A 27,646-nucleotide genomic window follows, 5' to 3' on the forward strand; every position below is an offset into this window, starting at 1 on the left:
CCTTTGGCCGGGGCAGCGCCCGCCGATGGGAACCCCCAGCTCCGCGCTCTCGGCGCTGGCCGCCGGGGCTGCAGGTGCGAGCCCCAGACGGCCGCGATGACCGCGCCTGTCAACCCGCCTTCCTGCTGCCGCCGGCTCGCCGGGCTCGGGCGCGGCCGCCCCGCGCGATCCAGCACCGCGCCCCGCCGCCGCCGCGCACCCCGCGCAGGCAGGCAGGGCGCCTGCATCCGGCCCTGCGCCCCGCGCCCCGCGCCTTACCCTGGGAGCCGGAGGAGGGGAGACCGGCCGGCGGCCGCAGCAACGGCGGCGGCGGGGCGCGCCCCGAGCTGGAGCGCAGCGGAGGGGAGCGCAGCGGAGCCGAGGGGAGCGGCTCCCACAATGGCCGAGCTCACGGCGCCGAGCCCCCCGCCCCCCGCGCCCTAGCGGCAGCGGCTGAAGCGGAGCCGGCGCAGCCGCCCAACCCTCTCCCCCACCCGCGGCGCCGACGCCGCCCCCAGCCCCCCGATGCGCGCTCCCCCCGCCCGGCACCCCACCCGCGGCCGCCTCTGCGCCCCCGCGCGCCCCTGCCCGTCGACCGCCCGCGCCCCCTCTGCACTGACCCCGCGTCCTCTCGCTGCCCCCGAACCCTCTCTCTTGGGCCCTCACCCCCGCAACTCCTCCCCTGCGGCCGCCCTTGTCACCCGGGCCAATTCACACCCCCACATTCCCCGCCCTCTGCTTCGGCTCCCTCTCCCGCCCGGCCTGGCGGCCGCTCGCTGACCCTAGCCTGGCTCGGCCGGCCCCATGAAGCTGCTCACCGCCGGTCCCGGAGCCGCTGTCCCAGGCTGCCAAGCTGTCTCTCAGTTCGGGACCCGCTTCTCCAACAGCCCGTCCCCCTGCCTGCCCCTTTTTTGGCCGTTTCCCCTAAACCCACATTCTGTCCCCGCTCCTGGGGCTTCTGCTCCCGCTCCCGGAGAGCGCCCTGCGGGTCCACATCCCGCCAGGCTTTGGGAACTGAATGTAGGAGGGACCAGAAGGAGGCCCCATCTTCCTCACGGGGTAAAGGGCAGAGGGGAACCAGGCCCCAGGAAGGGACTCAGACTCCTGTTTAGACAGCAGCAGCCCCATTCAGGGCCTTGGAAGAGCCTTCATCCTCTGAGAAAACATTTATTGACCTCCTTATGCATGCTCCTCCTAGCAGTATAGAAATTAAGAGCCAGGAGTGTATTTTCAGTACAGAGAAGTGAATATATCCAGTGAAGAGAGAGTATTTGCCTAAACTCCCCCCACTAGTAACCTGCATAGCAGCAGCTAGCATTTGGGCATGCCTCCTGGGGACCATGCAAGGTGCTTTGCCTGGGTTGTGCCTCATCTAATCCTCACAACACTGTTCATTCGTTCATCCATTCATTCATCCAACAAATAGGTACTGAACATCTACCACGTGCCACACCCTGTGCTCGGTGCTCAGATCCAACGATGAGCAAGATGCATCTGGTTCCTGCCCATTGACTCTACTGGGCTCAGCAGTAAAGACAGACAGTTAGATACAAATCATAATGCGTTCCATGAGGCAGTATTATGATCTTCAATTTCTGGATATAGAAACTGAGATTGGATGATTTACTCAATCATCTAAGAAGAAAGTAGCCAATCCAGGACTGCAATTCCTGTCATCAGACTCCACGTCCTGTGTTCTTTTTCACTGTAACAGTTGGGAAAATATGGGTTGGACCAATTTGCAGAGGCCCTTGAACTTCAAGCTAAGAAATTTGGTCTAAATTTTATGGTTGTGAGCAGCCAAGGAAGATGGAAAGCAGGAGAGTGAAAGTAGCCCAAGGACGGGTACAAGATGGATGTGCATGGTTATGCTGGGAGACTGCTGCAATAGTCCTAGCAAAAGGTTATGAAGCTCTGATCCCAAGAAGGGACAGTAGGGATAGGAAGAGATGATTTCTACCCACTGAAACCTTCTGTGTTTGCATGCATTCTCCCACATTAAATAGGGGAAAGGAACCACCACTTACTAAACTCCTACCAAGCACTAAGCAATGCCCTGGGCATTTTGTGTATTTATCTTGTTATATCCTCCCTATAACCCTGTGCAGTAGGTACCTTTATTATCCTTACTGTACAAATAAGGAAACAGAGACTTTGAGAGGTTAAATGACTGCTGAAGCCCACAAAGCAAACTAGCGTGGGGGCTTGGGTTGGAGGCCAGCCCTGTCTCCCAATCTTATGTGATGACCATTGCTCTCCACTGTCTGAAGCGAAGGCAAATAACTCAAGTCCTTTGACTCAGCCAAGGGTTCTTTTCCTTGGACCACATGTCCCTCTTAGACTTGCAGAGAAATGTCAGGGGTCCACAACTGTAACCTAACTGTACCTACACCAATAGAGTAGGTCCCTGTGTGGGGCGTCTCGCCACAGAAGCCTGCAGAGGCTTCAGCTGAGGAGAACTCTGTGGCCTGAGTCTAAAGCTCCAGTGGAGCTGGGCTGACAGACCCCGAGGCCTGAAGCTGAAGAGGCAAAAAAGAAATCATCTCAGCTTAGAAATGAGGGCAAAAGCCCTTCCCTGTTGGGAAGGAAACATGGGTACTGAGGGGGAAGACAAGCCGAAAGCATCACGAGAGTGTGGGGAGCCTGAGTGTGAACCTGAGTCTTCCCAGGGGCCGGGATCTATGGGCAGAGCCTTGGTAGACGGGGCTGGCTGGGGAGAGCTCACGTGAGAGCTTTCAGATCACCTAAGAAGCCTGCATCCCCAGCCTCTCCCGCTAGAGAGCATCTAAAGGTCCGACCTCAATGTCCTTCCCAAATCTGACCACCGATCCTGCCCTGAATTATTCATATTGTGGGCTGTGAGAAGGTGGAGCTTGCAGAAGCTTCTGGACTTAGGACATTCAGCTGTGTCTCCCCAGGGCTCTAGATCCCATGGTGCTACCCGGGAATTGAGCTGCTGGTGAGATGTGCCAAGCTTTTTGCAGCTGGCAGCCAGCCAGTAACCTTGGGCTACTGGGCTTCTATTCAGTCCGGCAGTCTTTTATTGAGGAATACTATGTGCTGGGGACAGTTCTGGCTTCTGTGGGGGACACAGAGGTGAATCCCATCTAGTCTTTGTCCTTGAGGATTAGCAGGATAGTAGAGGGGCCAGGCACTTAAAAATTATTCCTTTCGGGGCCGGCCCTGTGGCGCAGCAGTTAGGTGCACACGTTCCGCTTTGGCAGCCCAGGGTTCACCGGTTCGGATCCCGGGTGTGGACATGGCACTGCTTGACAAGCCATGCTGTGGTAGGTGTCCCACGTAGAAAGGAGAGGAAGATGGGCACGGATGTTAGCTTAGGGCCAGTCTTCCTCAGCAAAAAGAGGAGGGTTGGCGGCAGTTAGCTCAGGGTTAATCTTCCTCAAAAAACAAATAAACAAACAACAACAACAACAAAAATTATTCCTTTCTACGACGCCCTCTGGGTCTGATAAGTGCTCCCCTCTACTGTCCCCCATTTCACCAACTAAAGGCCTTTGCAAATTCCCTCTAGAAGTTAGTGGCCTTGGAACTAGGGAACCTCCCACCCCAAATATCCGAGCAGGGTTCTCTCCTTGGAGGGGCGCCAAAACAACTTCCTACCCATGTGACTGTTTGGAGCCCGGAACTAGGCCCCAGACTGCTGCGTGGGCCCACAGCTTTCCAGCTGCATCAGGAGAATGACACGTGCTCTCTAACCTGTCTATGTAGCAAGTGCTAATTAAGCATCAACTCTGTGCCAAGCATTGAGCTTTGTGCTGCTGGTTCAAAAACGAATCAGACAGACGTGGCCCCCGTCCTCATGCTGCTCACAGTCTAGGTGGGGAGAGGGACAAGCAAAAGGGTAATTATACTTCATCTGATTGGTGCTGAGATGGGGAAGTACCCTGGGAGGGAGCACAGAAAAGGGACATTTCCTGGAAGCTTGAGGCCGGGTAATTTCACCGGGCCATTCATCCTCATCTTTCTAGGTCCTTGCTTAAATGGAAGCTCTTTCAGTCATCTGTCTTCATGGAAAAGCTTTACTCTTCTGTATTGGCTTTGTCTTCTGCTATTGTCCTCTATCCCCTCTACCTGTTCCTCTCGACCCTCTGGAATCAGACGGGTGTCCAACTGAAGGTGAAGGCAAACACAAGAAAGAGTAGAAGCTGGAGCCCTGTGAAGGTAAAGCTATCCAAACAGAGGAAATAGTACCAAATCCCTAAACTTGGAGGGAGCCTGCAGATTTCTAAGCTCTGCCTAGAACGTTTTTCCTTTCTCTGACTGATTCCCCCATCCCTACCCTGATGACATCCAGATTTGTACCCATCGGAATCCCCAGCTCTCATATCTCTCCTCCCAGCTCCAGACCCATATCTGACAGCCTCCTTGACCTCCCCATCCCCACCTGTGTGTCTAAGCATATGTCCACCTGTATGTATGTCCACCTGTAAGCATCTCAAACTCACAATGTCCCGCATAGAACTCTTGATATCTGGCCCCTACCATCCACAAAACTGTTCCTGTCCATCTCAGAACCTTTCCCATCTCAGAGTGGCTTCACTGTCTACCCACTTACTTAAGTCAAAGATCTAGTAGTTACTCTTGATTTTTTTTTTTTCTCTCGTTCTGCTCACCTCCATCAGCAAGATCTGACAAACTGCCTCCATAATGTGTCCTGAACTCATTCACCTCTTCCCTCTTTCTATTACCACCTTAATCCATCTCTCACCTGGACAACTGCACTAGGCTTCTGAATGGTCTTCCTGTGTTCACTCTTGGTCCCGCCTCATTTCAATCCATGCAGCAGCCAAGAGTGAATCTTTTAAAACATAAATCATATTGTCACGTCACCTCATGCACAGTTCCAGTTTGCACTGAGAATAAAATACGAATTCTTTCTAATGGTCCCCAATGCTCTACATGACCTGGCCCTTGCTTAGACCTAATCTCAAGACCCCTTGCTCCCTGGACTTCAATAAATTGGAGCTTCTTTCTGTTCCTTTAATAAATTAATCTCATTCCTATCTTAGGGCTTTGCAAAGCTGTTCTAGTTGCCCGGAATTCCCTTCCCTAAAATTTTTGCATAGTCAGTGTCTTTTTCATCATCCAGGATTCAGCTTAAAAGTCACCTTCTCAAAGAGCCCTTTTTGACCATCCATCTAAGGTAGCCACCTCCTTTACACCTTTTTTTAAGTCTTCATCATAACATCGATCACTTCCTCATCGTCTTGCTTATTGTTTACTTATTTATTTTCTGTCTCCCTCACCAGGATGCTCCATGAGAGTGAGGACCCTGTCTGTGCTGTTCACTGCTGTGTCCACACAGTGCTGGGCACATGGTAGCCTTTCAGTAGATACTTGGTTTTCTTATTTGTTTATGTTTTTTTAAAGATTTTATTTTTTCCTTTTTCTCCCCAAAGCCCCCCAGTACATAGTTGTATATTCTTCGGTGTGGGTCCTTCTAGCTGTGGCATGTGGGACGCCGCCTCAGCGTGGTTTGATGAGCAGTGCCATGTCCGCGCCCAGGATTCGAACCAACGAAACACTGGGCCGCCTGCAGCGGAGCGTGTGAACTTAACCACTCGGCCACGGGGCCAGCCCCATCAGTAGATACTTGTTGAATGAATGAACCAATGAAGTGAGCGCAGCAGAGGAAGAGACTTACCAGCAGGGAGATCAGTATGTACAAAGACCTGAAGTTGGAGAGTATAGGTTGCTCAAGAAATTGAAAGTTCAGAATAATTGGCATGAAGAATGCAAGGGGGTAAGTTGTCCAAAATGAGGCTGGAAAAGTAGTCAGAAGAGATTGTGGAGAATGTTGGGTTTTAGACTCTCTCCCAAGTTCCATGTGAAGCCGTTGGAGGGTTGGGGTTTTTTTTCAGCTTTATTGAGGTATAATTGACAAATAAAATTATAAGCTATTTAAAGGGAACATCATTTGATTTGCTATACACATACATTGTGAAAGAATTCCCCCATGTAGTTAATTAACCCATCCGTCACCTCATATATTTATCTTTTTTTTTTTTGGTGAGAACATTTAAGTTCTACTCTCTTAGCAAATTTCAACTATATGATACAGTGTTATCAACTATAGCCATTATGTTTTACATTAGATCCTCAGAACTTTTCATCTTATAGGTGAAAGTTTATACTCTTTTTCCGTCCTCTTCCTACTTCCCCCACCCCCAGCCCCTAGAAACCAATTTTCCTTTTTTTTTTTTTTCCTGCTGAGGAGTATTCGCCCTGAGCTAACATCCATGCCAATCTTCCTCTCTGTTGTATGTGGGTTGCCGCCACAACATGGCCACTGACAAGTGATGTATGTCCACGCCTGGGAATCAAACCTGGACCATCGAAGAGGAGTGTGCCAAACTTGACCACTAGGCCATGGAGCCAGCCCCTGGAAAGCCACTTTTCTACTCTCTGTTTCTATGAGTTTGACTTTTTTTTTTTCAGGTTCCATGTGTAAGTGAAACCATGCAGTATTTGTTTTTCTCTGTCTAGCTTATTTCACTTAGCATAATGCTCTCAAGGTCCATCCATGTTATCATAAACGGTAGGATTTCTTTCTTTTTAATGGCTGAATAATATTCCATCATATATACCACATCTTCTTCTTTATTCATTCATCCACTGATGAACACTTAGGTTGTTTCCATATCTTGGCTTGATAATGCTCCAAGGAAGATAGGAGTGTAGATATCTCTTCAATATCTTGTTTTCATTTCCTTTGGATATATACCCAGAAGCGGGATTGCTGGATCATATGGTAGTTCTGTTTTTAATTTTTTGAGGAAACTTCATACTGTTTTCCACAGTGATTGCACCAATTTACATTCCCACCAACAGTGCACAAGGGTTCCCTTTTCTCACGTTCTTGCCAACACTTGATATCTCTTATCTTTTTGATAACAGCCATTCTAACATTTTAAACAGGGAAGGGACTTAATCGAATATGCATTCTAGAAAAAAATCACTCTTGGTGCTGTGAGGAGAATAGACTACAAGGAGACTAATTTGAGTGTGCGAAAACCACTGCTGGGTGCCATTTAGAAGATATTTAAATGTGTTCTGGCAAGATTGGACAAAATCTTGGACAAGAGTGATAGCGATGAAGATGAGGTGGAGCACATGGAATCAAGGGTGTTTAGAAGGTAGCGTCAACAGGACTTAAGGGTGAACTGGATGTGGACGGTGAGGGAGAAGAGGTGCCAAGAATGAATTCCAGGTTTCTGTCTCAGGCAGATTAATGGCTCATTCTCTAAGGTTATATAGAAGGAGGAGCAGGTTTGGAGAGAAAGATTCTGTGTTCATTTTTAGACATGCTTCCTTGGAAGTGCCCTTGGGCCACACTGTGGAGATATTTGGGTCTGGAGGTCAGGAGAAAGGTCAGGGCTGGAAATAGGTTTGGGAGCTGTCTGCATAAGGATAGAAAGTGAATCCATGCAGAGCCCCCCCAGGGCAAGTGTGAAGATGAGGAGAGAAGAGGATTGAGGACAGAGCCCTGAGCCGTATCAACATTGAGGGGTAGGTGAAAGAGAAGAACCCAGAAAGGTAGGAGGAAAACGAGGAGAGTGTCATGGAACAAAGGAGAGGATACTTTCAATAAGGAGGGAGCAGTTGAAAAGTCGAGCATGAAAAGGAATGAGAATGACATTGCCTAAGCCAGGCTGCGCTGGGCTTTTCCTCTGGCCACAGGGACGGGTTTTGGTATGGACATGGGACCACTTCAGATCAGAGAGACACAAAGAAGATGGGCAGAGAAGACTCCTTATTCTCAAGAGAGTTACCAGGAGACGCTTTTGCTGATGCTTTTCTCGTTGTTGTCATGGTCATCACTGTTGTCATTTAAGTTACTTGGCTTAAGAGATCCTTGGATTTAGTGACATTGAAATTTATTAATTAGGGGCCGGCCCCATGGCTGAGTGGTTAAGTTTGCGCACTCTGCTTCCTCTGGTTCGGATGCTGGGTGCAGATCTAGCGCCGCTTATCAAGCCATGCTGAGGCGGCGTCCCACATAGAAGAGCTAGAAGGACCTATGACTAGAATATACAACTATGTACTGAGGGGCTTTGGGAAGAAAAAGAAAAAGAGGAAGGTTGGCAACAGATGTTAGCTCAGGGCCAATCTTCCTATAAAAAAAAAGAAATTTATTAATTAATTGAACAAATACTTATTGAGAGCCTCCTACGTACCAGGCACTGTTAGAGGAGCTGGGGATACAATGATAAACAAGACAGAAGAAGTATTTACCCTCATAAAACAAATTCTAATAGGACAGACAGACATTAAACGAATAACTAAATTTGCAGTGTAATGCAGTTATCAATAAGTGCTAGGAAGAAGAATAAGGTAGAAAGGAAAACATGACAGTGAGAGCTGCTATTTTAAATAGGGTAGAGTGATCAGGAAAGGCCTCCCTGAGGAGGTGATATTTGAGCAGAGACCTAAACAGGGGAAGAGAGGCAGTCTTGTGACTGTCCGGAGCAGTGCCGTCCAATAGAAATATGATGTGAGCCACACATGTCCTTTTAAATTTTCTAGGAGTCATGTTGAAAAAAGGAAAAAAGCACAGATCAGTGGTTCCCAGAGATTATGGAGGAGGGAGGGATAAACAGGCAGGGCACAGGGGATTTTTAGGGCAGTGAAACTACTCTGTAGGGTGGAGACATGCCATACATTTGTGAAAACCTATAAAATGTACAATTCTAAAAGTGAACCTTAACATAAACCCTGGACTTTGGATGCTAATGATGTGTTCATGTCAGTTCATTGATGGTAACAAATGTACTGCTGTGGGGCAGGATGTTGATAGTGAGGGAGGCTGTGCATTTATGGGGGCAGGAGGCATATGGAAATCCTCTGTACTTTTTGTCCAGTTTTGCTGTGAACCTAAAAGTGCTCTAAAAAAATAAAGTCTATTAAAACAAAAACTAAAAAGTAACAGGTGAAATTAATTTTAACAAATATATAATCAATAATATTTATTAAAATATTATTTATAAAATATTATTATAAAATATTTATAATAATATTATTAAAATATTTAACAAATATATAATCAATAATATATTTCAAATATCAGAATATTCAGTCCTCATAACAATCCTACATATCTAACATATCCAAAATATCATCATTTCAATATGCAGTCAGTATTAAAAGAAACCATTACTTAGGAGCCGGCCTGGTGACACAGCGATTAGGTTTGCATGTTCTGCTTCGAGAGCCTGGGGTTCGCCAGTTCGGATCCCGGGTGCGGACACAGCACCGCTTGGCACACCATGCTCTGGTAGGCGTCCCACATATAAAGTAGAGGAAGATGGGCACGGATGTTAGCTCAGGGCTAATCTTCCTCACAGAAAACAAAAACAAAAAATCCCCATTAATTAGATATTTTAAATTCCTTTTATGTGAACTAAGATCTTAAAATCCTGTATGCATTTTACACTTATGGTACATCTCAATTTGGAGTAGAAACATTTCCAGTACTCAGCAGCCACGTGTGGCTAGTAGCTTCCGAATTGGACGGCGTAGAGAAAGAATGTTTCAGGCAAAGGAAAGTGCTCAGAAGTGCTGAGGCAGGAATGGCAAGAGTAAGTTTTGTAGGTTTGGGGAGAGCCAGTGGGGTAAGTGGATGGGGTGGTGGAAGATGAGGCTGCTCGGAGAGAAGGGCCAGAGCTAGACCCCGGGAGGCCTTCTACAAGTTTGGGGATTATTCTGAGTGTGGCTGGGAAACTACTAAAGAATTCCATGCAAGGAACATGCTAAGTCCCTTTGTGATATGAAATGTGGTGCAGATGTTCCTTATCATTATACTGTTTCTGACGACAGGGGAGGCAAACCGGGGCCCTATATCCCTCTTCTGCTGCACAGGAACACCAGCTCTCTCTCTGCAAGTTCACATTTGCAGACTAGAGGCCCAGAGACAGCGAGGGGCTGCACCAAGATGCACAGCAAGTCTTTCATTGTCACTGGTGATCAGGCATGAGCAGGCTCAGTGGACTTTTGTGGGTAGGAGCCGAGCTGGAGTGAGTTGAGGAGTGAGAAGGAGAAGTTTGGCAGTGAAGGGAAGGAGATGTGAGAGGGTAGTAACTGGAGGGATGGGGAATTGGGAGTTTGTTTGCTTGTTTGCTTTAAGATTCGGGCGTGTTCGCACACTGATCTGAAAGAAGCCGCAGAGAGGAAGAGGTTGGGAAGAATGGATTATGATGGTGTGAGGTTCCTGAAGAGGGGCAGGGACTGGCTGCAGGGGGAGGAAGGCTAAGCAGTGATAGGAGAGTCTGGGGACTTGGTGGCAGCAGGCTCTGCTGCCTCTGTTTCAGCCTTCCATAGCCCCTGTCCCTTGGCCATCTGGATTCCTGGGACCGGCATGCTGCCTCAACCCTGCTGCCCACTCTTCTCTTTGCTAGCACTCTCAGGCCCCGCAGACCAGAGATGATCCTGGCAGGGGCCGCTGCCCACCATCTGGCACTTCTCGGTCCATCTGAGCTCCTGTGCTCCAGCTAGGGACTGCTGCTTGGGGCCTGCTTCTCCTTTACACTTTTCTAGTCTCTTGTCCCAGTTCCTGGATGCTGAGTCACTCTGCCTCCCAAGCCCTCCGCATGAGCCTCCTGGGTCTGACATACAAAACTCAAACATCTGCCATGTGTCAAACCCTCACTGTTTAGGCACAATGTGACATGCTTTGCAAACATCAATATATTCAGTCCTTACAACCCTGCAAGGTATGTGCTGTCATCATCCCATTTTATAGATGAGGCAATTAGGGCTCAGAAAGGACTTGTGGCTTGGGCAAGTTCTCATAGTTAGTAAGTGCCACACGGAAGACTTGCCCCACATCTGTAAGCTCCAAAAACTGACCTTGTTGTATGATGCCACATCGTCTCTTAAGTATCAGGAGTAGAGCTGGATGCTTTGCAGATCTTTCCTCATTTGGGCAATGGGCTGTGGGTGTAAGCAGCAGAAAATGGGGCTCAGCCAAGGGGCTTGGTTCCAAGGAAGAATTATCGAATGTAAGCTCTATGAAGACAAGGATTTGTGTCTGTTTGGTCACTGCTCTACCCCCTGGTCCCCAGAATAGTATCTGGCACACAATAGTGTGCAATATTGATTTGCATGAATGAATGAATGAACTCCAGCCTCTGAGATGGCTGGTCAAAGCCCAGTGAGAGGGAGGGCACCGAGATGAAATCAGGCAAGGGTACAAGGCAAGGACCAAGGGCCTGGAACTGGCCCAAGGTAAGGGTTGGTTATGGGAAAAAGACAAAGGTCTAGGGTTCAAGCTCAGGGCTTCTTCCCCAGCCCAGGGAGAAGGATCTTGTAAACTAAACCTAAGCCTGAGCCAATCAAGACATTGCTTTTCTTTTTTTTTTTTAAGATTTTATTTTTCCTTTTTTTCCCCAAAGTCCCCTGGTACATAGTTGTATATTTTAGTTGTAGGTCCTTTTGGTTGTGCTATGTGGCATGCCACCTCAGCATGGCTTGATGAGCGGTGCCATGTCTGCACCCAGGATCCGAACCAGTGAAACCCCAGGCCGCAGAAGCAGACCACTGGGCCACGGGACTGGCCCCCAAGACATTGCATTTCTTGACCACTATTATTAATTCAAAGAAAAACACGTAAATACCTGCTTTAATCTTTATAAGCAGGGCCGGCTCCGTGGCCGAGTGGTTAAGTTCGCGTGCTCCGCTGTGGCGGCCCAGGGTTCGGATCCTGGGCACGGACATGGCACTGCTCGTCAGGCCACGTTGAGGCGGCGTCCCACATCCCACAACTAGAAGGACCTGCAACTAAAAATATACAACTATGTACGGGAGGGGTATGGGAAGATAAAGCAGAAAAGAAAAAAAAAATCTTTATAAGCAACTGCATATTATTCCACCGTATGGAATTAATTTCACCAGTGCCCTACTGATGGACTTTTAGGTGATTTCAAATCTTTTGCTATTACAGACAATGCAGCCATGGATATATGTCAATTCTTGCAGATACGTATCTGAAATATAAATTTCTAGAAGTGAAATTCCTGGGTCAAAAGGTGTGTGCGTTTATAATTTTCATAGATATTGCCAAATTGCTCACCATTAAGGTTGTACCAGTTCATATTCCCTCCAGAACTATTGAGAAGATCTGCTTACCATATTCTGGCCAAAAAAAATACTACCAAAAATTTTGATCCTTGATAATCTGGTAGGTGAAAAATGAAATGCCAGTCCAGTTGTAGTAGGCATCGCTCTTACGAATGAGAGTGATCATCTTTTCATGGGTCTAAGAGTTTTTTCTTCTTTTAAATCCTACAACTTAAAAAAAATTCTCTAAAGTAAGAAGTAAAAATCTGTCTCTCTAATCCCAGATCTCAAAAGCAATACTGTCAAAGAGTTATTTTATCTTCTAGACTTTTTCCTAAGTTCACTTAAGTACATTTAGGAAGATAATTTCATTTTTATAGAAAATATATGTGTCTATATATATATATAAAATGTATGTATGTATGTAATATACCTGAACTCTGAAACTCACATTTTCTTTCTTTTTAAAAATCGTTTGCCAACCATGTTTTTGTTTGTTATTTTAGATGCCTTGCGTTTTCTTTTAATGTAGAATTTTTTCAAGGTCCCATTTTTTATGGCTACTTAGTATGCCATTTGGGGTATACCATAACCTATTTAGGTCTTTCCTCTTTGACATCTTGGTTATTTTCAATTTGTTAAATCCAAATAGTGCTACGACAAGCACTCCTCTGCATGCGTTTTTATGTACACGTTCTGTTATTTCTTTAGGCTCTATTCCTAGAAGTAATCTTTGGTTGCTTTAAATGATAAATCTCCTGAAGCTAAATAGGTTGGTCTGGGATCGGAAAGGCTTCCACTGAGATATTTTAGCTACTGTCTTCAGCACATAAAACAAATCCACTTACCAATTTGTTCTTAAATGTGAATTTCTGCTTCATATTATAAATAGCTCTGTATTCCCCTAAACAAATGGTATTATGATTCATCAGTGGCAAAGGATTCTTGAGTGGCTGCTGGGTTCAGTGTAAGGACTGAGAGGGTTAGAACAACATAGAAAACTTCTCTGTCCTTCAACTTACAGTTTAACAGGGAAACAGGATATAGAAAGAGAAATAATCCAAATGATACATGGAGTAGTTGCCCCTGGTTCAGACTTTCTTCTCTGATGTCCTGGAGCATTTACTCTGTAGGCTAGAGAGAATGTAACCTAAGGTTGACTGGTTTATGTGCTTATTTCTTGGACCACAGGGAGAGGGAATGGCTCCAGACGTGTTAGTGAGAGACGATCTAAATTATGCCATTGGGATGATGGCCAGAGTATCTCCTCTTCAACAGTTGTCTACACACCTTCATTTTGTAAACATTGACATTTCTATTTCCTGTCAGATGTTGAGAAGGTAAGGGAAGCTTTGCACTGAAGTGCTCAGAATATAAGTTGATTTAGAAGGTACTGGGTGGCAAAAGGTAGAATATTCCAGTGTTTGGCTTGAAAAAATTCAGGCTGAAAACTAATATATTTTGTTTGCTCCACATACTTTTGATGTCGTTTTAACTTTAAAAGCCCCAACTCTGTTGAGATAGAGTTTACATGCAATAAGATGCACCCATATTAAGGGTCTTGTTAGATGAGTTTTGAGAGCTGTATTCTCATGTGACCACCATCACAATCAAAACATAGAACAAGTCAATCACCCCAAAAAAACCCCTCATGCTATTAAACTTTTTTAAGACTTGTTATTTTGAAATAATTATAGATTCACAGGAAGTTGCAAAGACAGTACAGAACGATCCATGTACTCTTCTCCCAGTTTCCCCCAATGGTTACATCTTACATAATCGTAGTACAATAACAAGAGCAGGAAATTCAGACTTGTACAACGTGAATAAACAGGGCTGTATCGTTTTATTGTGTTTAAAGCTGTGTAACCACCACTGTAATCAAGATACAGAACTGTTCCAACGCCACAAAGATCGCCCTCGTGCAGCCCCTTTATAGTCACACTCCCCACTACCCCACCACTTCCCCTGGCAACCACTAATCTCTCTTCCATGTCTAGAATTTTGTCTTTCAGAGAATGTTATGTAAATAGAATTATACAGTATGTGACCTTTTGAGATGGCTTTTGTTATTCAGCCCTTGAGATTAGTCCAAGTTGTTGCGGTGTGAAGGTTGGTCCTTGCCATTGCTACATAGTATTCCGTGGTGTTTGTTTCCTAGAGCTGCCGTCACAAATTAGCACAAACCTGGTGGCTTAAAACAACAAAAATTTATTCTCTCATACTTCTGGATGCCAGAAGTCCTAAATCCAGGTGTCGGCAGGGCTGTGCTCCCTCCAAAGGGTCTGAAGGAGAGTCCTTCCTTGCCTCTTCCAGCTTCTTTGGGTCCAGTCATTCCTAGCCTCGTGGCTACAGATCTTCAATCTCTGCCTCCATCTTAACAGGGTCTTCACTAGGTCTGAGTTTTCTCGTCTTTTGTCTCTTGTGAGGACATTTGTCATTGGACTTAGGGTCCACTCAAGTAATCCAGGATGATCTCATCTCAAGATCCTTAACTTAATCAGATCTGCAGAGACCCTTTTTCCAAATGAGGTCACAGTCACAGTTCTGAGAGTTAGAATACAGACATTTTTTTTTTTGAGGGAGGCTCATTTAACTGCCTACACATGCCATGGCTGCACCACACTTTGTTTAACCATCCACCTGTTTGAGGGACACTATGGTTGTTTCCAGATTTTGGCTACTACAAATAAAGCTACTGTGAACAACTGCATGCAGGTTTTCCTGTGGACATAAGTTTCCCTTTTTTTCTTCTTCTTCCCAAAGCCCCTCAGCACATAGTTGTATATTTTCGTTGTAGGTCCTTCCAGTGCTGCTATGTGGGTTGCCGCCTCAGGATGGCCTGATGAGCAGCACCATGTCCGCGCCCGGGATCCAAACCGGCAAAACCCTGGGCCGCCGAAGCAGAGCGTGCTAACTTCACCACTTGGCCATGGGGCCGGCCCCATAGGTTTTCATTTATCTGGGATAAATGCCTAGAAGTGCAATTTCTGGGTTGTCTAGTAAGCAAGTGTTTAATTTTTAAAGAAAATGTCTATTTTACAGATATAGTTTAGATTAGAGTCATTGGTCAGATGTATGGTGTACAAACATTTTCTCCCACTCTGCAGCTTATCTTTTCATCCTCTTAACAGGATCTTTCACAGAGCAAAAGTTTTTAATTTGGATAAAGTCCAATTTATCTATTTTTTTCTTTATGGACTGTGCTTTTGGTGTCATGTCTAAGAACTCTTCACTGAGCCCTAGGTCCTGAAGATTTTCTTCTGTGCTATCTTCCAAAAGTTTTTATAATTTTACATTTAAACCTGTGATCATTTTGAATTAATTTTTGTATAAAGTGTGAGATTTGGTTGGTAAAGTTTTTTCCCCCCATCCTTCTTCCATTGAATTGCATGGGGCTATTTCTGGGTTCTCTATTCTGTTCCATTGATCTATGTATCTCTCCAACTGCCAGAACTGCGTAGCTTGATTACTGTAGCTGTATGACAATTCTTTAAACTGGGTACAGTGATTCCTCTCATTTGTTTTGTTTTGTTTTGTTTTGTTTTTGAGGAAGATTAGCCCTGAGCTAACATCTGCTGCCAATCCTCCTCTTTTTTGCTGAGGAAGACTGGCCCTGAGCTAACATCCATGCCCATCTTCTTCTACTTTATATGTGGGATGCCTACCACAGCATAGCTTGCCAAGCGGTACCATGTCCATACCCAGGATCTGCACCAGCAAACCCTGGGTCACCAAAGCGGAACGTGTGAACTTAACCACTGCGTCACTGGGCTGGCCCCGATTCCTCTCACTTTATTCTTTTTTAAAAGTGTTTTAGCTATTCTAGTTACTTTGCTTTTTCCCTATGCATTTTAGTTTTTTTCCAGGTATTTCTTAATTGTTTATCAAGAGAAATTATTCCTTAGCCCAAATATTCATGTTTTATAGTTCAGGGACACAGGTCAATGAATGACAAACTTCCATGGAACTCAACCCAAAGAAATTCTCTATATTCCCAAATCACTTTGCACTCTGAAAGATACCAGTCTTCCTCAGCTCCTGAAAATCTTTCATGGAATCATAATTTCTGTAGAAATCTGCATATGCCTTCTTTCTTGGTTCAGCTACAGCAAACTTAGAGAAAGCGGGGGTACAATGAATACTCCAACAATATGAAATTGCAGATGCTTGGCCAGAAGGCCACACATCCGGGGTTTCGTCAAAGCACTGGAAGACATAGTAGTTACTCTCCTCAACACCAGCATCCTTCTTGACTGATGGAGAAATGGACAACGCTCTCCCTATACACTTTAGAATAATCTTGTCTATACCTACAAAAAATATTGATGAGATATTGATAGGAATTTCATTAAACTTGTATATTGATTTGGGGAAAATTGACATCTTTACTATGATGAGTCTTCCAATCCATAAACACGGTATGTCTCTCCATTTATTTAGATATTCTTTTATTTCTTTCAAAAGTATTTTGTGGTTTTTACCATATGAGTCTCGTACATGTTTGATTTGATATACATCTACACATTTTCTTTTTAGTGATTGTAAATGGTATTATATTTTTAATTTAATTTTGGTATCCATGTGTTCATTGCTAATATATAGAAATATGATTGATTTTTGTGTGTTGATTTTGCATTCTGGGACTTTGCCAAACTCACTTATTAGTTCTAGGAGTTTTTCTTTTCTTTTTTCTTTTTTTTGATTCCTTGGAAATTTCTACATAGACCATGACGTCACCTACGGTTAAGGACAGTCTTATTTCTTACTTTCCAATCTGTATGCCTTTGGTTTCTTTTCCTATTCTTATTGTACTGGCTAGAACTTCCAGCAGTATCTTGAATTAGATTGGTGAGAGTGGATATCCTTGCCTTGTTCCCAATCTCGGGGGTAAAGCATTCAGTCTTTCACCATTAAGAATGATTTTAGCTGTAGGTTTTTGTAGATATTCTTTATCAAGCTGAGGAAGTTCCCCTCTATTCCTAGGTTTCTGAAAACTTTTTATCATGAATGGGCATTGAATTTTGTCAAGTGTGTTCTCTGTATCAATTGATTTTTCTTTAGTCTGCTAATTTGTTGGCTTATATTCATTGAGTTTTGAATATTGAATGAACCTTGCATCCCTGGAATAAATCCCACTTGGTCATGGTGTATAATCTTCTTATATGTTGCTGAATTCTATTTGCTAATATTTTGTTAAGGATTTTTGTATCTATAGTCATATTGAAGGATACTGGTCTGTAGCTATCTTTTTTTTTCTTTGGTATCATGTTTCTAGTTTTGGTATCAGGTAATACTGACCTCATAAAATGGATTTGGAAATATTTCCTCTCTTCTATTTTCTGGAAGAAATTGTACAGTATTGGTGTTAATTCTTTAAATTTTTGGCAGAATTCTGCATCAAAACCATCTGGGCATAGGGGTTTCTTTTTTGGGGGTTTTGAAATTATAAATTAAATTTCCTTAATAGTTATAATGCTATTCAAATTATGTACTTCATATTAGGTGAGTTGTAGTAGTTTGTGCTTTGTAAGGGATTGGTTCATTTCATCTAAGTTGTCAAATTTATGTGTGTAACATTGTTCACAGTATTTCCTCTTTAGTCTTGATATCTTCAGGATCTGTAGTGATATCCTGATTTATTCCTGATATTAAGAATTTCTGTCTTCCCTTTTTTCTTTGTTAGTTTTGCTATAGGTTTGTCAGTTTTATCAATGTTTTCAAAGACCCAAGTTTTTGTTTCATCGATATTCTCTTTTTCTTTTTCCAACTTTATAGATTTCTGCTCTTTATTATTTCCTTCTTCTTGTTTTGGGTTACTTTTGTTCTTTTCTACTTTCTTGAGCTGGAAGCTTAGATTATTGATCTGAGACATTTTTTTTTCTCTTTTCTTACATAGCATTTAGTGCTATAAATTTCCCTCTCAGTGCCACCTTGGCTGTGTCTCAAAATTTTTTTTTTAGGAAGATTAGCCCTGAGCTAACATCTGCTGCCAATCCTCCTCTTTTTGCTGAGGAAGACTGGCCCTGAGCTAATATCCATGCCCATCTTCCTCTACTTTATATGTGGGCCACCTACCACAGCATGGCTTTTGCCAAGTGTTGCCATGTCCGCACTTGGGATCCGAACTGGCGAACCCCGGGCTGCTGAGAAGTGGAAGGTGTGAACTTAACCACTGTGCCATCTGGCCGGTCCCTTAAACATTTTTTATAATAAAAATTAAGATGTTTTATTTCAATTTCATTCCATTCAGCATACTTTTTATTTCCCTTAAGACTTCCTCTTTGACCCATGTATTGTTCAGAAATGTTTTGTTTAGTATCCAAGTGTTTGGAGATTTTCTTTCTATTATTGATTTCTAGTTTGATTCCATTATGGTCATATACTCTGTATTATTTCAATTCTTTTAAATTTGTTGAGGTTTATTTTATAACCCAGGATATGCTTGCTCTTGGTATATATTCCATGGGTGCTTGAAAAGACTGTATATTGTGGTATTGTTGGGTAGAGTGTTCTATAAATATTGATTACATCCTATTGCTTAATGGTGATATGGTGGTGTTAAGTTCTATATACTTGTTGATTTTCTATCTAGTAGTTTCATCAATTGCTGAGAGAGGGATGTTGAAGTCTCCAACTATAATTGTAGATTTGTCTGTTTCTCCTTTCAGTTCTATCTGTTTTTGGTTCACATATTTTTCAGCTCTGTTGTTTGGTGCATACACATTTAGGTTAGCTATGTGTTCTTGCTGAGTTGACCCTTCTTTCATTAGGTAACATCCCTCTCTTGCCCTAGTAAGTTTCTTTGCTCTGAAGTCTACTTTATCTCATCTTATTATAACCACCACTGCTTCTTGTGAATAATGTTTGTATGGTATACATTTTTCATCCTTATACGTTTGACCTACCTATATCATTGTATTTGAAGTGAGTTTACTTTAGACAACATATCATTGAACCATAGTTTTTTATTTTTTTCTTTTTGAGGAAGATTAGCCCTGAGCTAACATCTGCTGCCAATCCTCCTCTTTTTGGTGAGGAAGACTGGCCCTGAGCTAACATCTGTGCCCATCTTCCTCTATTTTACATGTGGGACACCTACCACAGCATGGCTTGCCAAGCGATGCCATGTCCACACCTGGGATCTGAACCGGTGAACCCCGGGCAGCCAAAGCAGAATGTGCACAATTAGCCGCTGAGCCACCGGGCTGGCCCCTGAGCCATAGTTTTTCAATCCACTCTGCCAATCTCTGTCTTTTTAAAAAAATTATTTTATTGAGGTCATATTGGTTTAGAACATTGTGAAAATTTCAGGCGTGCATTATTATATTTCAACTTTTGTATAGACTGCATCGTGTTCACCACCAAAAGTCTAGTCTCCATCCATTAGCATACATATATTCCCCTTTACCCCTTTAACCCTCCCCCAATTCTGTCTTTTAATTGGTTACATTTACATTTAACACAATTATTACGTTAAGGCTTAAGTCTGTCATTTCATTTTTTGTTTTCTGTTTGTTCCCTCTGTTTTTCATTTCTTTCATTTTTTTAAAAAGATTTTATTTTTCCTTTTTCTCCCCAAAGCCCCCCAGTACATAGCTGTGTATTTTTAGTTGCGGATCCTTCCAGTTGTGGCATGTGTGATGCCACCACAGCATGGCCTGATGAGCGGTGCCATGTCTGTGCCCATGATTCAAACCAGTGAAAACCTGGCCCGCCGAAGCAGAGTGCGCGAACTTAACCACTAGGCCAAGGGGCCAGCCCCTGTTTTTCATTTCTCTATCTTCTTTTTCCTGTGTTCTGTGGGTTACATGAACTTTTTTTTAGAATTACATTTTGATTTATCTGCAGTGTTTTGAATGTATCTACAGTGTTTTTAGTGTATTTCCTTGTGTAGCTTTTTCAATTGTTGCTCTAGGTATTAATCATATATACATAGCTCTTCACAGTCTACTGGTGTTAACATTTTACCAATTCAAGTGAAATGTAGAAGTCTTACCTCTCATTATGTCCCTTTATACCTCCCCATTTATAATGTAATTGTCTTAAATATTTCCTCTACCTACACTGAGAACCACATTAGACAGTGTTACAAGTTTTTGCTTCTACCATCAGACATAATTTAGAACACACAAGGAGAGAAGTGAAGTCTATTATAGTTACCTTATATTTGCTCTTTTTATTGTTCTGTTTCCTGCCTGATATTCTAGGATTCCTTCTGTTATCCTTTCCTTTCTGTTTAGAGAGCTTCCTTTAGCAATCCCTATAGGGAAAGTCCGCTGGCAATCAATTCTCTTAGTTTTCCTTTATCTAAGAATGTCTTGATTTCTCCTCATTTCTAAAGGATGGTTTCACCAGGTATAAGATTCTAGATTGACGGTTTGTTCTTTCAGCATTTGAAAACCTTTGTGCCACTCCCTCTGGCCTCTGGTTTCTGATAAGAAATCTGTTGTCCCTTGAATTGTCTCCTCTCTATAGGTAAGGTATCATTCCTCTCTAGCCACTTTCAAGATTGTTTGCTTTGGCTTTAGTTTTCAGAAGTTTGACTATGATGTGTCTTCACATAGGTTTATCCTGCTTGAGGTTTGCTCAGCTTTGTGAACCTATAGGTTTATGTCTTTCACCAAATTTGGGGAAATTTCAGTCGTTACTTCTTTGAATACTCTTTCTCCTCTTTTTCTGTGACTCCACTGACATGAACATTAGATGTTATGTTATAATCCCACATATCCCTGAGGCAACAATGTTCATTTGTTTTCAGTCTATTTTCTTTCTATTGTTTAGATTGGGTAATCACTAGTTTTCTGTCTTCAAGTTCACTGATTCTTTCCTCTGTCCTCTCCATTCTATTGTTGAGCCCACTCATTAAAATTTTATTTCAGTTATTATATTTTTTAGTTCTAAAATTTCCGCTTGGTTCTTATTTCTATATTGCTTTGCTGAGACTTTATATTTCTTTGCTTAGAATTTCTATTTTTTCATTTGTTTCAAGTTTGTTTGTCATGGAACACATCGAACACAGTGAAGCATTTTTATGATGGTGGCTTCAAAATACTTTTCAGATAATTCTATCTGTGTCATTTGGGTATTAGGGTCGATAGACTGTCTTTTCTTATTCAAATTCAGATCTTTCTGGTCTTGCTATGACAACTCACTTTTGATTAAGACCTGGACATTTTGGATATTATAAGACTTAAATCCTATTTATATCTTATGTTTTAGCAGGTCTCCTCTAACATTGCTTCTGTGGGGAACGGGGGGATGCTGCCTCATCACTTCCAGATAGCCATGGAAGTTCATGTTCTCCACTTGGCCTCCATTGACACGTGGTGCTGGAGGAGCTCCTGCTCACTGCTGAGCAGGGGTAGGAGTTCAGATTCCCTATTAGGCCTTCACCGACACCACACTGGTTGGGAGAGGGAGAGGTACCTCCTTACCTCTTCCCATGTGGCCTCCATAGCATTGTGGGGAGAGATAGCTTTGTTATTGCTGATCAGTGGTGAAAGTCCTGAGTGGATGACTAGGCCTCCTCTGACACCACCTAGAGGTAGGGGGAGTGGTGCTTCGTTACAAGAGAAGGTGCCTAGGCTTTCCGCTTGGCCTTTGCTGATGGGGGTAGAGGGAAGGCTGGAGTGGAGGGGGTATTGTCTAAAGATTTCTGTCTTTCTAGACTGCTCTTTTCTGGTCCTTTGAGTAAAGAAGCCAGGCTTTTCTTGGGACTCTTGTCTGTACCCATGGGCATTTTTGGGTTGCTGACTTCTCCAATGTGACATATACGAGGCAAAAAGAAAACTTAGGGAACTCATTGCTGAGTCATTTGTTGGGTCTTGAGGTCCTTAGCCAGTGTGCATTCTCTTTCGTAGACTTCTTATGTCTGTTTTGTATATAATGTTCAGGGTTTTTAACTGTACCTAGCAGGGGGAATAGGAAAAAATATGTCTATTCCATCTTTGCAGAAGTGGAAGTTGCTCCACACCCTTTAAAAAATTAAAGCCAACATTTAAAAATCACTTATTTCTCATAAAAATATAGACTTCTAGTTTCTCATGAAACATTGGAAGGTAAGTCATCCTGGCCTGCACTTCTGTTTGGTAGCAATTGGCTGGAGCTGGACATCCATTGCCCCTGGGATGGGCTTATGTAATGGTACTGTAATAAGCCTACCATAGGTCCTGCCCGTCTCACAATAAATGTATTTATCCTTACAAAAGGCTGTAGCACTAGTTCTTACATTACTGAAGGAGTCTGAACTTGCTATCTCTGTATCAGAACTTGTGTTTCATCTCCAGGAAGTGTTGGCCACAACAAAGATTGGATGTGACACCAGAAAAGCAGCCATGGGCAGGATTCTTAAAGGATTCTGCTACATCATCGCAGAAATGTTCTCTCTCTCCCAGCATAAAACTCTGCTTTAGCACAAACTGTTCTCAGCACTTACAGTAAAAAAAAAAAAAAAAAAAATTCCCCTCTCTCATCTCAGGAAATAGCTAACTCATTCCTCCTCTTGAGAAACCCCTAATCATGACATGACCCAGAGTTCAGCTCCCAGCCCATTCTTGCAGTGACAGAGTGAGCCAGTTGGCTCACAGAAACATGTAAGTCAGCAGAAGCCTTGGATTCTCAGTGGCTGCACAGTTGGAGGCCTGGGGGAACGCAGCTTTGTGTTCTAAAACAGCAAAGAATACTGTGTTGGTAGCTCCAGCCAGACTGGTGATGCGGGTAATGTGCAAATTTCAATAGGCCCAAGGGGGGCCCTAAAAATGGTCCATTTCTCATCATGGATTCAAACAAGGAGTTCTGTTAGCCTGGTCAGCTCTGCCATTTCAGTGCCCAAACCCGTCAGCACCACTGGGGTGGCAGAATCACTCTCAAGGCAGATGTTGTCCAACTTTTGAGTTCACTGACTCCTTTTGGGGACGTGAGGCCTCATGAGCCACCTAGCCTCTTTGTTCTAGTGTGGCTTCTTCCTGAGAGGGAAATATCAAGAGGAAGCCACTGATCTTCTGTTGCCTGCATATTCCCTGACCCCTACTCATCATTTCTAGCCTTCTATGTGGCTGCCATTGCTTCTGACCAGAGCTGAAAAATGACGAGCAACCTCTTGGCTCTGCTTGGATAAAGCAACACCCTGCAATGAACAGTGGGCGTGAGCTGCCTGCAGGAGTCTTGGCTTCCCTTAGGTTCTCAGTCTCTGGGAGATGAAACACAAAACAATTTGGTTTGTGAACAAGGGTCCCAGCTCAATACATCTTGTGGGCATGTTTGGCCTGGGACATCACCATTCTCCTTGGCCACAGTGGCAAGTGCCTGGTCCTCCACACCAGGAAACAAGAACGCACAAGGAAACAAGAACACTGGCGTCAGACTAGGAGTAAACTCAAAGAGACCCTCCAAGAGGTCTGGCTATATGTAATATAGTAGTAATTATAATCATAACAATGAGGAGGAGGAGGAGGAGGAGAAAAAGAAAAGAAAAAGAAAAAAGCAGCAGCTATCATTTATCTAGTATGTATAGTGTGCAAAGTAGTTTTGGGTTAAATTCTGTGTGTGTGTGTATTCACTTAATTGTCAGGAAATAAATAGAATGATCTCTACTTTGCAAATGAAGAAACTGCAGCTCAGAGAGAGTATGTGACTTGCTGAAGATCACACAGCTAGAAAAAAGGTACAGCAGGGTTTTGAATACAGCTCTCTCTGCCTCTGCGCAGGACATGTTCCACTGGCCCCTCCAGTTCTGTTAGTCACCGTTCTTCACCCTGCTCTGTGCCCCAGGACTGATAAGACAACATTGACAGGCTCCCTTGTCCTTTGGCTTCTGTTTGGGTTTGGCTGGTGAGGACCCCAGAAGGGTGGGAGATAGGAGGAGAGGGAAGCATGAGCCAGAGTTGTTGCAGGCTGGCTGCTTCCCTCAGGTCCTCTCTCCCCAGCTCCATGTGTCTCTGGCTTCCAGTAGCTGTTCCCTCTCCTTGCCTCTTCAGGTCCCAAGGTACTGCATTCTCCTTCGTGGTTTCTCAACATTCTGTCCACACCTTTATAAATAGTCCCTTCATTAAACTCTCTTCAAATCATCCTAAATTGTTATGCCATCTGTTTCCCGCTGGGACCCTTCAAGGTCAGTTCATAATGCCATGCTATAGATTACATTTTCAGGCTCAGTCTCATCATTCATTCAGAATCCTGACTAGGACTTGATCTGAAAAACACTGGGCAACATAATGATGGGTATCCTTGTCAGTGATCATTTCATTCTGGCAGGAGCAGGGAAACAGGGCTCAGCGCTATGCAGCTGCTCCTCCTGCAGCTATTGTCACCAGATTCTCTCTACTGTCTGGGCTAACAGGATACTGCATTTTGGGATGCTTGATGCTACGATGCAAGTGACATGTCTACTGAACTTCTGGAACCCTGTTCTCTTGAGTAATACTCCTCAGCCTGGCAGTCAAGGCCCTAGTTTGGCCCCAGCCACCTTTTTAGGATTTCTCCCCACTGCTCCACACACACATCTAACCTTCATTCTGAAGATGAGGGTGTTGCTCTCCCCTGAGCAGAACTTGTGCTTTCTCATGACCACACCTTTGCCCATGCGACCCTCTGCCTGAACTGCCATTCTCACAAGTTTACCTTGTAGTAATGTGGAAATCCTGCCCACATTTCAAAGCCTCAACACAACCTGCATTAGATTAGTTGAAAGTTCACAGATCAATGAGCTTTAGTGCTAGATAATTTAGATAAAAATTATCTGGTCCAAACCCTTCATTTCAGGAAATGGTGATTCAGATAGGTTTAAGTGACCTACTCAAGTGACAAACCTCAGTAGTGGGTAATTCAGGAAAGAGCTCCTCTTCAGAGTCTTAAAATTTCTCTTTAGTTGTATTTATCCTATTGTGCTTTGACTTACAGTTAAATTGTGAGTCCCTCAGAGGACAGACTTAATTTTTTTTGCTGAGGAAGATTCACCCTGAGCTAACATCCATTGCCAATCTTCCTTTTTGCTTGAGGAAGATCTGTCCTGAGCTAACATCCATGCCAATCTTCCTCTATTTTGTATGTGGGTCACTGCCACAGCATGGCCGCTGATGAGCGGTGTAGGTCTACATCCAGGAACCAAACCCAGGCCGCCAAAGCAGAGCACGCTGAATTTAACCACTAGGCCCTGGGGCCAGCCCCAGAACCTACTTTTTATTTCCATTGGTAAATCATAATGCTCCAACCAGAGAATACAGATAGATGTGGTTTCAATATCTTTGAAGAGTGTGAGCACTGGAGTCAAATAAACAAGGGTTTTTAAAAACCGAGGTAAAATTTACAAATAAAATGCTCACATTTTAATGTATATAGTTTTATGAGTTTTGACAAATATAAACACTCACGCAACCACCACCACAATCAACCTACAGAACATTTCCATTACTCTAAAGGGCTCTCTTGTACTGGTTCCCAGTCCATCCCTTTCCCACCTCCCTCCCCACAACCACTGATCTGCCTTCTCCTTTATTTGAGTTTCATATAAATGGAATCATCCAATATGCCTTCTGTGTCTGGCTTCTTTCACTCAGCATAAAGATTTTAAGATTCATCCATGTTTTTGCATATTTCTATAATTATTTTTATTGCTAGGTAGTATTTCATTATATGGATATACCACAGTTTGTTTACCACATTGAAGATCATTTGGGTTTTTTGCTATGACGAATAAGGCTGCTATAAACATTCATGTACAACTTTGTTAAATTTTTATTTTTCTTGAGAAAATATCTAGGAGTGAAATTTCTTGGTAAATGTATGTTTAACTTTATAAGAAACTGGAAAACAGTTTTCCAAAATGGCAATACCATTTTATATTTCTACCAGCAATGTAAGAGAATTTCAGATGCTCCACATTCTCACCAACATTTGATGGTGTTAGTTTTTAAAAAACTTTCGCCATTCTAGTGGGTGTGAAGTGGTATCTCCTCACATTTTTAATTTGCATTTTCCTGATTACAAATTATATTGAACACCACACACACACACACACACACACACACACATACTCTGGACATAAGATTTTTGTCAGATATATGTATTTCAAAGATTTCTTCCAATCTTGGTTTGCCTATTTATTTTTTTAATAGTGTCTTTTGATGAGCAGGAGTTTTAATTTTGATGAAATCCAGTTTATCAGTTTTTCTTAATGGTTAGTGATTTCTGCATTCTTTGTAAGATATCTTTGCCAACCCAAGATCACAAATATATTCTCTTCCACTTTCTTCTAGAGCTATGCTATCTTCAAGTTCACTGATTCTTTCTTCTGTCATTTTCATTCAGCTACTGAGCCCATCCAGTGAGTTTTTTATTTTGGTTACTCTATTTTTCAGTTCAATAATTTCAGATGGATTCTTTTATATACTTTTCTACTTGCTGAGATTTTTATTTCGTTTCAAGAGAGTTTGTGATTGCTCCTTGAAGCATTTTTATGATGACTGCTTTAAAATCTTTGTCAGATAATTCCAATATCTAAATTATCTTTGTGTTGGCATCTGTTGATTATGTTTTTTCATTCAAGTTCCTAGTTCTTGGCAGGATGAGTGATTTTCTCTTGAAAACTGGACAGTTTGAGTATTATGTTATGAGACTCTGGATCCTATTTAAATCTTCTGTTTTAGCTGGCAGTCACCCTATTTAGTTTGGTGCACAGATCCTGGCTTAATTTTGTGGGCTGTCATTCCAAAGACAATTTAGTTTTCAGACTTGCGGTGCTATTCTAGCCTGCTTCATTTGTGTGTTATGAGAGACCAATCTGAAAACCCACAGGGTATTCCACACTGTAATTCAGTTCTCAAATATTTGCCATACTAATTCTATTCAGTTTGACATGTAGGTCATTCAGGGATCTGCCTAGGACTTCGTAAACTGGTTTAAAGAACCCCTTTCATCAGTTTCCTCTCTTCCAAAATCCTCCTCTGGCTGGATGAGGGTTACTTTATTACTACTGAGGGTGGTGGTGGCAGGGGTCTAAGTCCAAAGCAGCTTGCTTCTTCAGAGTGAGCAAGTAAGAAGAGTGAGAGTGAGAGTAAGGGAGAGAGAACCTGCAAGACGGAAGTAACAGCTTTTTGTAACCTAATCTCAGAAGTGACATCCCATAACTTTTGCCATATTGTTTGTTAGAAGCAAGTTACTAAGTCAGGCCTACACACAATAAAAGAGGATTACAGAGGGCATGAATATCAGGTGATACAGATCACTGGACTGGGAGTCATTTGAAGCAGCCTACCACAGTCTCCTTTAATTTTTCTCATCGTTTTTTAGTTTTCAGAGACATTAAGAGAAGGAAAAAAAGCTACCTTTTACATTTATCCATATATTTACTATTTCTTAATTATTACTATGGTTGGGTTTTAAGTATACCACTTCACTATTTCCTATTTATCTCATCTGGGTTTTTTTCTCCTGTTCCCTTTTTCTTGCCTTCTTTTAGGTTAACCCAGTACATACAGGGAAATACACAGCTCTTAAGTGTACAACTTCATGAGTTTTGGTAATTGTGTACATCCATGTAGTCACCACTACAATCAAGATATAGAACATTTCCATCACCCTAGAAAGTTATCCT

The 27,646-nt window shown here is 43.1% G+C and overlaps 1 protein-coding gene, 1 long non-coding RNA gene and 1 pseudogene across 8 annotated transcripts in view; all 3 read right to left on the reverse strand.

Annotated features, from left to right (window-relative positions):
* MACF1 (microtubule actin crosslinking factor 1) overlaps positions 1 to 1,031 on the reverse strand; it is a 323,957-nt gene extending 322,926 nt beyond the window's left edge. For 5 of the 7 annotated variants that reach the window (XM_070610266.1, XM_070610270.1, XM_070610264.1 and 2 more), the window contains exon 1: positions 259 to 467. The gene's annotated coding sequence lies outside the window, so the exon portion shown is untranslated. Of the gene's footprint in view, positions 1 to 258; positions 468 to 599; positions 690 to 797 lie in introns of those variants that run through there. The other 2 variants (XM_070610253.1, XM_070610252.1) reach the window with 2 other exon arrangements.
* Positions 1,032 to 9,076: 8,045 nt separating this feature from the next.
* Positions 9,077 to 14,941, reverse strand: LOC139081935 (uncharacterized). The gene is made up of 3 exons (XR_011537453.1): positions 11,613 to 14,941; positions 10,846 to 10,929; positions 9,077 to 9,333 (listed from the first exon to the last, which is right to left on the reverse strand). It is a non-coding gene; the product is annotated as an uncharacterized lncRNA (long non-coding RNA).
* Positions 14,942 to 15,887: 946 nt separating this feature from the next.
* Positions 15,888 to 19,452, reverse strand: LOC139079370 (cytochrome c oxidase subunit 6C-like; annotated as a pseudogene).
* Positions 19,453 to 27,646: the final 8,194 nt, after the last annotated feature.

The sequence above is a fragment of the Equus przewalskii genome, chromosome 2, assembly GCF_037783145.1.
Source record: "Equus przewalskii isolate Varuska chromosome 2, EquPr2, whole genome shotgun sequence".
In the NCBI taxonomy this organism is placed as follows: Eukaryota; Metazoa; Chordata; class Mammalia; order Perissodactyla; family Equidae; genus Equus; species Equus przewalskii.